This window comes from Leptidea sinapis, chromosome 39, assembly GCF_905404315.1.
Source record: "Leptidea sinapis chromosome 39, ilLepSina1.1, whole genome shotgun sequence".
Taxonomy (NCBI): domain Eukaryota; kingdom Metazoa; phylum Arthropoda; class Insecta; order Lepidoptera; family Pieridae; genus Leptidea; species Leptidea sinapis.
The window spans coordinates 6253856-6263731 of NC_066303.1; positions in this window are offsets into that span (position 1 = coordinate 6253856).

Consider the following 9876-nt stretch of genomic DNA (forward strand, 5'->3'; position numbering starts at 1 on the left):
GCTGGCCTTTAAGGAAGGTGTACGCGCTTTTTTTGAAGGTACCCATGTCGTATCGTCCCGGAAACACCGCACAAGGAAGCTCATTCCACAGCTTTATTGTACGTGGAAGAAAGCTCTGGCACGATATGTCACGAGTCTCTCTGAGGATGCCTCGTGTAGAGGTGAAACACGTGTTGAATTGTTTGAAGACAAATATGGGCGAAATTAATACTCAAGAAAACTCAAAACATTTGGATAATTATGGATTTCCGCAAAAGTAAAGTCTACTCTAATAAGTTGCACTTCCACCCAGTTATGACACGCTTTTCTATCGATTCTTTATATTATATAGTTTAATAAAAACTTGCCCCTCTATGAATTCAATATTGTGTAATAATTTCAAAACGATCGGAATATTAATAAACAGAATCAGGTCCGGCCTGTATATGAAGCATTGCTGTCATCTCTTGTCTGGCGAACCCCAGTATCAGCTCAAACCTTTTGACCGCGTGCAACAAGCTGCTTGAATTGTCAGGGATCTAGTGCTCTGTGAACGGCTGGATCACTTGGCGTTGCGTAGAGACGTCGCTTCATTCTGTCTTCTACCGCATTTATCACGGGGAGTGTTCCGAAGAGTTGTTTAACCTGATTCCTGACACCATATTCGACCTTCGCACGACATGAAACAAATTAGGATAGTGTTGCTTGTTAGCAACGCTTCGACGTACATGACGAGAGTTGTCAAAGTTCATGTCGTGCAGCAACGTACATGACGAGAGATGTCAAAATTCAAGGCATTGATAATTTCGACAGCTCCGTCAGTAATACTCGTGGCTCAGCGGAAAAGTGTTTACTTCAGACGCTGTAGACCCGGGTTCGATACATCTACCAGTGCATGGAATTTCTTGGGTTTTGTAAAGTTAATGGAAATTTCTAGTAGGTTCAGGATCAAATCGAACAGAGAAAGAAGAATGGAAAATGTGTAAGCAATGTGTTAAAAGTAATTTCTAGTACAATTTAAATTTAAAGATGGAATGGGAGAATCATTTTGAAAATAGAACAGATCTGGGGGTGTATAAGCTTGTACTAAGCGTGGCCTACGGCAGTTCTAGTTTAGACTCAAAAGTGAAGAGTGAAGAGAAGAAGAAGTAGTAAAAAGTAGAAAAAGATTAGGAAGAAAGAAGAACATAGAAGGGTACTAGTGTTCAGTGCAGTGTGATCTGCTGAAGGCAACGCCACCGACAAGACGAACAGCGGCAGACCGGGCGACGTGTGCAAGTTTTAAAAGTGAACGCAAATAAAGACTCGTTCCTTTAAACGGAGTTATTATTTCGCCTTTATTAATCCCTGACCCACTGTCGTGTCAATATCATGAACGCCATCTGGATGTGTGGCGTTTTTCCACAGTGAAGTTTTCAAGGAACTTTCTTCCACGTACTACCAAGCTGGAGAATAAGCTTCCTACTGCGTTGTTTCGATCGTCGTTTGAATCAATACGACATGTTTTTTACGTTTGTATGGGCTAATCTCTGAAATTGTGAATCTGAAAATGGACCGATTTAATGGAAATTTTGCATGATGGTACCTTATATCCCCGGTCAACATCTTAGATACTTTTCATCCCAGAAAATTAAAGCATTCCCGTGGGACCGTTAATAATCTATAGTAACTTATGTAGTGTAGTACACAAAACTTATGCACATAATCTATTTTATTAATAATATATAAGGCTTATCAACAACGCTCCCTTAACTAACTAACAACTCAAATATGGCTATGGTAAAAAGAAGAAAGTACTGCATCAAGAATCACATGTAGTTTTTCGCAGACTGTAACTAACTTTCCACAATTCTTTCACTCATCAATAGCCAAGAAATCCAAGAGCCCAGTCCAATCCAATCCAGTAATGTGCAAACATTATTGTGTTTCTGTCTGAAGGGCGTCGTAGCTAGTGAAATAACTGGGCAAATGAGACTTGACATCTTGTCTCAAGGTGCGTAGTCTCAATATGTAGTGCCGCTCAGAATTTTGTATTTTTCAAGAATCCTGGGCGGCACTGCATTGTTATGGGTAAGGCGTATCAGTTATCATCAACAGAACGTCCTGCTTGTCTCGCCCCTTATTTTCATAAATAATGAATCTAATATATAAAATTATCGTGTCATGGTGTTAAACATTGAACTCGTCCGAAACGGCTTGACCGATTCTAATGAAATTTTGAATGCATATTGGGTAGGTCTGAGAATCGGACAAAATATATTTTTCATCCCCCTAATAGTTAAGAGTGGTCCACACAATTTTGTTTTTAATTTTTTTGACATTTTTTTTTAAATTTGTTTGATTATGAGTCAGCATTAAAAAATACATACAACTTCAAATTTTCACCCATCTACGATCAACAGTTACTTTTGTAAATATCGGCAATACAACGTTTGCTGGGTCAGCTAGTATAATATAAGAAAACCTGCAGCAAACTTTTCCCATACTAAAACACGATGGAAAATCGATGAATAAGGAAAGCTGGGGTAAGCACTTCCCGTGCACTGATCCACACTAATGTTATTTGGACACAATACATGTCGAAGCAGTCAATTTGTGTCAGTCAGGGCTCCGGCCCGTCCCTTTAATATCAGGTGGGTTGGTAGGCAGTCTTCTTTGCGGGAACTCACCGTGAAATTGACTCGCTCCATTGTCTCGCCAGATGCGATTGAGATTATTTGCTTGTAGCTACATCGATGAGATTTATTAGCTATCGTATCACCCGGTATATAGAGAGAAATAATCGCTTTTTGATCATTTTTTTTATGAAAATAAGGGACAAGACGAGCAGGACGTTCAGCTGATGGTAATTGATACGCCTTGCCCATTACAATGCAGTGCCGCTTAGAAACACAGTAATGCTTACACATTACTGCTTGTGTTGTGGTAGCCATCTAGCCGGCATCCTGTGCAAAGGAGCCTCCCACTATATATCTATATATATTATATATATAATAGATATATTATATTCCGAATATACATAGTCAAGCGCTCTGCTAAGGTTGATCGTTTTTATGAGTAATAAATCTTTTGCAGTAAGTTTCTTCTTCCATTATAATGACAGGCAAAGGGTTCAAGCACATACAGCCGTATTCATTATTTAATAATTAATTATTGTCAAAGACATATTTACAAGATTTTTACAAAATTGTTCTTTCTAAAAACGTAAGAATAAATCATTTTAAGGATTCTTGCTTCGTTAGGCCAAAGAAGTATAACTTCTTGCGTACACACACTTTTTTTATGTGAGCACACATTATAAGTTGACAGTATCGGTAATATGGAAGAGTTGGACAACACTAATGTTTATTTTTTATAGATATTGATAGGTACATAATACTTACCAGTCCTTACAACTTAATATTGTCAATAATACATGGTTTAGAGAAGTTTTTAGTGTACTGCTTTCATAATGTAGGTAATGTCATCATTACAGTATATCTATACATATAAATAAAATAGGAATGTCTGTGTGTAATATTGAAACAACTTATTGTTTTGTTTTGTTACAACTACATGTATATGAATAATATATAAACGGTACATACACTAAAATAACATTTTTTTTAAATTTTTGTCTGCCTGTGTGTCTGTTTGTTCCGGTTAATCTCTGAAACGGCTGGACTGATTTTGACGGGACATTTATTGGCAGATGTAATAAGGAGTAACTTAGGCTACATTTATTTTAGAAAAATTCTTCTATTTTAGAATAATAAAGTAATATAATATGTTGGGAACTGGAGCGAAAACGGAAACCGGAACTGGAATAGGACAAGAGATAATCTTCAATTCAAAACTTGCTTATTATTTCTCAAAACCCTTTATCTACGCGGACGAAGTCGCGGGCATCAGCTAGTCTCAAATAAAACTGTTCAAACGTAAATCTATCTGCCTATATTAATATAATTCTAAAAAAAAACACCATGATTAAATCGGCTTTTTTTATATTTTTCTATAAACATTCAACCTAATAACCTATAGAATACTGCATTTTCTTGAGTCAAATAAGACACTAAAGTATCACATTAGATCACTTACAAACATTAATTAACTGTAAAAAACTGATGACAATATCTAAAATGCAATTCTACAATAACCGAGCCAATCCATTCTATAACCTGTAGGGCATTGTCTTGGCACGGAGAAAATAAATTTAGCCGTCTTTCCAGCGCATTTACCGTCTGCACCTAACGTAGAACCTTCTGGACAATTAGGTGCTGTTGTAACTTCATTCACATCACAATTATCGCACAATTTACCGTGATAACTCGGTTCTATTATTTCAACTTCTTCTTTAGGATTTATTGCTTCAGTTTCATTGTTAATTGATGTAGTGCTGAAATCATTTTCGAATGGAGAACGATCATTAGTTTTAATCTTGTCGTAAACATTTATTTTGAAATATTTCAACACACAGCTGAAAAATGATGCGACCGTATTCTCTGTTTCAACTTTCATTTCAGTTGTAATTGGTTTGTGGAAAAGATATGATTTAATGTTGTTAATTAAAACGTCGGCAAGTATTTCACTCCATGATACATTTTTGTTTTCACTTTGATAGCTCTGCAACTTTCGCAATATAATGGAATCTTTTGTTATCTCCTTTTTTGTTGAGTTCACGTAACTATTTGTTTCACATAAAATGATGAGTATAAACAGCAGTAATGTTTTCATGTTTGTAAAATATAATGGCGCGCTGGCACTGAGAGATTTTCGTTTAACTGATATGATATCAAATTAATATTGTACTGTCGCTTACAAAATATGATTAATGAAAATTTATTTATACTTTAATGATTTATTCGAATAGTTCCAAATTTTCATTTGATTAAATTTTCTACAACGTTGATAATAAATATTAAGTTATAACATTTATTTAAATTTAAATGATATTCATAATTTTTTTGTTCAGTTATATTTATTTTTAAAAACACGTTTAAGATTGTTGAATTTATATAATTTATTGTTTATACCTATAGAATATTTAATTTTTGTTTTAAGACCACACATATATATGTGTGTACCATTAATATCAAAATTCTTAGGCTATACCCAACATAAGGATCCATCAGACATTATCCTGCTTAAACTTTGCGTACATAAATAAAAAAATAATGCCTCTTTGGTTTATTACATTATCTAAGTAAAATCGATTTAATCGCTTAAAAAGCTCAATAACAAACACACGTAAAGAATAAAATAATGTTAGATCTATACTATTATTATGCAGAGAAAAAATTTGTATGTTTGTTTTCATTGAATTAGCTCCGAAACTACCGAACCGATTTAAAGAATTCTTTCACTGTTTGGAAGCTACACATTCCGTGGGTATATTATATTATACAAAAATATATTATATTATCAAAAAATTAGGGATCCTTATTAGAACTCCAATAATGTAATCGAGGTGTAGAAAAATTAACTGAAATGTTTTTACATCGCGTGCGCTGCAAAATCATTGATGGTAGAATAAATTAATGTACTGCGACTATGTACAACACATCAATATTTAAAAAAAGTGTCACGAAATGTTATAGATGTTCATTTATTTTTAAAATCTACTTGAAATGTCGCTACTACGTTGTCAGTCCTGTGTGTACGCGGACAAAGTCGCGGTGTATCAGCTAGTTTGTTATAAAAATAAGCGACTGTCATAATACCGGCTTTCCGCATAATAGTTTAGCTTCGTATATTACAATCAATTTTTTTTAGGGAAAAAGGAGGACAAACGATCGTCCGTGTCACCTGGTGTTAAGTGATCACCGCCGCCCACACTCTCTGCAACACCAGAGGAATCACAGGAGCGCTGCAAGCATTTAAGGAAGGTTAACGCACTTTTTTTGAAAGTACCCATATCGTATCGTCCTGGAAACACCGCACAAGGAAGCTCATTCCACAGCTTTGTAGTGCGTGGAAGAAAGCTTAGAGACTTAAGGCTTAAGACAAACTCGAATAGCATAGATAAACCAAAATAAAATATAAACACGAGACAAAAGATAAACCAAATTTAAAACGTCTGTACTAGAATAAGCAATTTAGTTCACTAGTACTGAAAAAACCAAAAAGAGTCAATGGCGTTGTTCCAACTGACTTGTAAGTTTAATGTATATGTATGTATATACAATTATCTGACGTCACCGCAAATAAGCTTTGCCAACTGCTTAACCGCCGATTAACTTGCATTTTATTCCTGTTTACTTAACTTTAAGTAAGTTTTTGAATTCAACTGTACTATAAACTACCTATTCTTTATACAACTCAAGGAAAAATTATTTGAAAAGAAAAATATAATAACTTTTAATATATTAATTCGAACAAAACAAATCTTATAAATATATTTACAATATTACATTAGATTAAAACTACCCTTACGAGGAAATGTACCAAGAATACTTGCAGTATTTGCGTTGGATAGCAAGGCTGATCCGCTGACAGCTGCCAGCGCTTGGGTTAGCAATAGCCCTATTGAGGCGCGAAGATAGTGCTTTGTACATTCCCGCGCTTCTGGGCCCTACGGGCCAAGTCACGGCTCGATACCAAACGGCACAAAAATTTAAGTAAGTCTCACTGTGACCGACATATTTGCGACGCTTGCTGTCTTCGGCAGACGAAGTAGTAGCCCCAGCACCAACTGACGTAACTTGGATATGAGAAGGAGCCAGAGTGTCGACGCAAGTCCGTCCCACACCAGCGCCCTGCCCCGTGCCTAAGCCAACAGGGTCGTTCCATCAGGACGCTTGCCATTGCAGCGGCTAATACCATTGGGTGAGACTTTTGATTAATTTATGAGTTAATAAAGGTAAAAATATCTTAAAACAGTTTTGCCATATAAAATAAAAAAATAACAATTGTTAAGAAGAATTGACTCATCGACTTACTTTTTTTTTTATGAAATAAGGGACGAGACGAGCAGGACGTTCAGTTGATGGAAATTGATACGCCTTGCCCATCACAATACAGTGCCAATCAGGATTCTTGAATAACCCAAAAATTCTGAGTGGCACTACAATTGAGCTCGTCACCTTGAGACGTAAGATGTTAAGTCTCATTTGCCCAGTAATTTTACTAGCTACGGCGCCCTTCAGACCGTTACACAGTAATGTTTACACATTACTGCTTCACGGTAGAAAAAGGCGTCGTTGTGGTACCCATAAGCTAGCCGGCATCCTGTGCAAAGGAGCCTCCCACTGGTAAATATAGCTAAGATTTTTTTCAATAAGCTTATTAATATGTATGTAATGGCTATAAAATCATTGCTATGGGACGGGACATATTTGTTTAATTCTTTTATTTTATTTGGGTATATTATAGAAGACGAAGTACCCAAAACTTAACTTCTTCTAAGAATTCACCCAACGATTTAGAGGTAATTATTATAGAAAATTATTAATTATGTTGTGCTGCACTTTTGTACTTGACTGTACTTGATATCAGCAAGATATACCTAAAGTAAATATTAACCGTGTGACGTACAGGTTTACGTTAACCGGTGTTTATTATCGGAACACCAAGTAGTAGAAATGTATCAAGGACGTTCAAACTATTTATGGGTGATAAAAAAATATTTTATTGTTTATCAATCGAAATAACTGAACATTTTGCATTTCTTTCTAGAACAATGTCCACATCAAATAGTACTTCAACCACATTTTTTTACGATTTTACTGATTTTGTTTTGGTTATTCATTTAATTTTAATCTATTTTTTTATACCTTTTTTATATTGGTGCAAATAATTTTGACATTGTATTTTATTAGAAACACCTGTTTTAGTTCTATTTAGTTTTTACATTGAAAATCATTTTAAAAATCAATTTGAAACTTGTACAAACATTTATAAAATTGAAGATCAGGTGTAGGATGGTTGTTCAATTAGTATTGTTTTTCGCACTAGAATAATAGATGGCGCTAGGTTCTACTTGGGTCGCGTTGACATTGGTTAATACGTACTATAGGATATGAGCAAGTTTATTTTTTTATTGAGCCTGCACAATACGTCAGCTCGGTGTTATATAAATATAGTGTACTTGAGTGTAAATAGAGTGGAGTGATACAGTAATGCTTGAGTGTTCTTAACTGTGTCTGATCCCGAACAAACGAAATTGCTTATTGACAATGGTTCTATAAAGCGGGGTGATCAGTGAGGTGTTGTAATAGTGTGGCTCCCAAGAATCCAAACCAGCATTATTGACTTGTATTGAACAAAGTTCAACACTAACCTTAAAAAAATTTATTATGTCTAGTAAATAATGATATACCTACGTGCAGTGGGCACAGAATGTTTGCTCTCCAAAACTCAATATTTAATGTTGTAGATGTCGCAGGTAAATGATAATAATAGAGATTTGGTCAATTCCCTAAGTGCTTTGATCAAATCACGGAGTATGTTTAAAGAACAACACGATCTTATCATTTCTCTATCTATCTCCATCCCTCCCCCTCTCACTCCCCTCCACCTGCGACACGATACTAAATTCTTACCAAATTATGTCTAAGTCTCACCAAATAAACCTTATAAATACCAAAGAAAATACTTTTTGTCATTTCACGGAACCAACTCTGGCATTTGGTCAAATCACTAGATTTGTTTCGTGAAATGATAAAACCGTGTTGTTATTTTAACATCCTCCGAGATTTGATCAAATCACTGTTTTTATCATATCCCTGCGACATAGATATGTTTTCGTGTTCCTCTAAAACTTAGAAACTCAGAATAAAATAAATCCTGACACTAACAGAGTAAGTGACAAATCACGAAATTTCTTCTAAATGTAACATTATGTTAGATTTATTTATTAACTGGTTGTTTGCTACTAAGTGTAAATTAAGTGTAAATTTTAATATTAACTGTACTTATTGAAACTGTTTAATGGCCGTTCCCAAAATACTATCTACAGATAGAGATAAATTACTACCTTCTACTGTCAGTAATTAGCTGTCAATAATCTGAAGCTGTCCCAATATACCTGATAAGTCATTCTTATTGCCAGTTCCCTGTTACAATTTCCATAAACTTCTATCCCTGGTAAGCAATACGTCGTCCCATTGACAGACAGCGTGTACGGATAAGATGAGTTACCGTCTATAAGTTTATTGGGACTGAACAGTCAACGATGGTTAGGATTTTTTATCTCAAGTAGTCCACAATCGAAGATAGACTGAATAGTGAATGGCCGTAAGGAGAGATCCTTGTGTCCATATTTCTATTTTTACTATATCTACTTTATGTTTGAGGATGTATCTGTATATGTTTCCAAATAAATAAATAAAATACTTATCATTAAAATAATACCACCGAGAAAATATTACAAACTGTATGAGTAATATTACACTGAGTATGAAGTGACGTGAGTTCTAGTAAGGACTAAAGTAAACCCAACCCAGGCATCGCCAATAACGTACACAAGATACAGAAATATAGAACTCGACTCAAAGGACTTTGGCCAAAGGAGTTCCGGAGCCGTGAAATTGATTTGACGGCACGTACACCGCATTACTGGCCTCTTGTGTCCATGGACCAAATATACAATGATCTTTGACAGACGCGCGAAATTAGTTTTTTGAGCTATTTCGGGTCACCGCGACAATGTAATATTTGTGATTTTGTCATGAAGAGAGTGTGGGAATGGGCAGTATTAATTAATCAAAGAGTAAGTTGTTTTAAGATAAATGTATGATAGCAATATTGAAAAAACTGAGCAGTATTGATATAAATAATGAGATTTAATAAGATATACAATAAATAAAAGTATAACATACGTCAATCCTTAATGTTAATTAAAACGTTAATGAAGTCATGCCTTCATTGTCATCACTTCGTTTCCTGAAGCACATGAAGATTATGTTGTTATAATATATA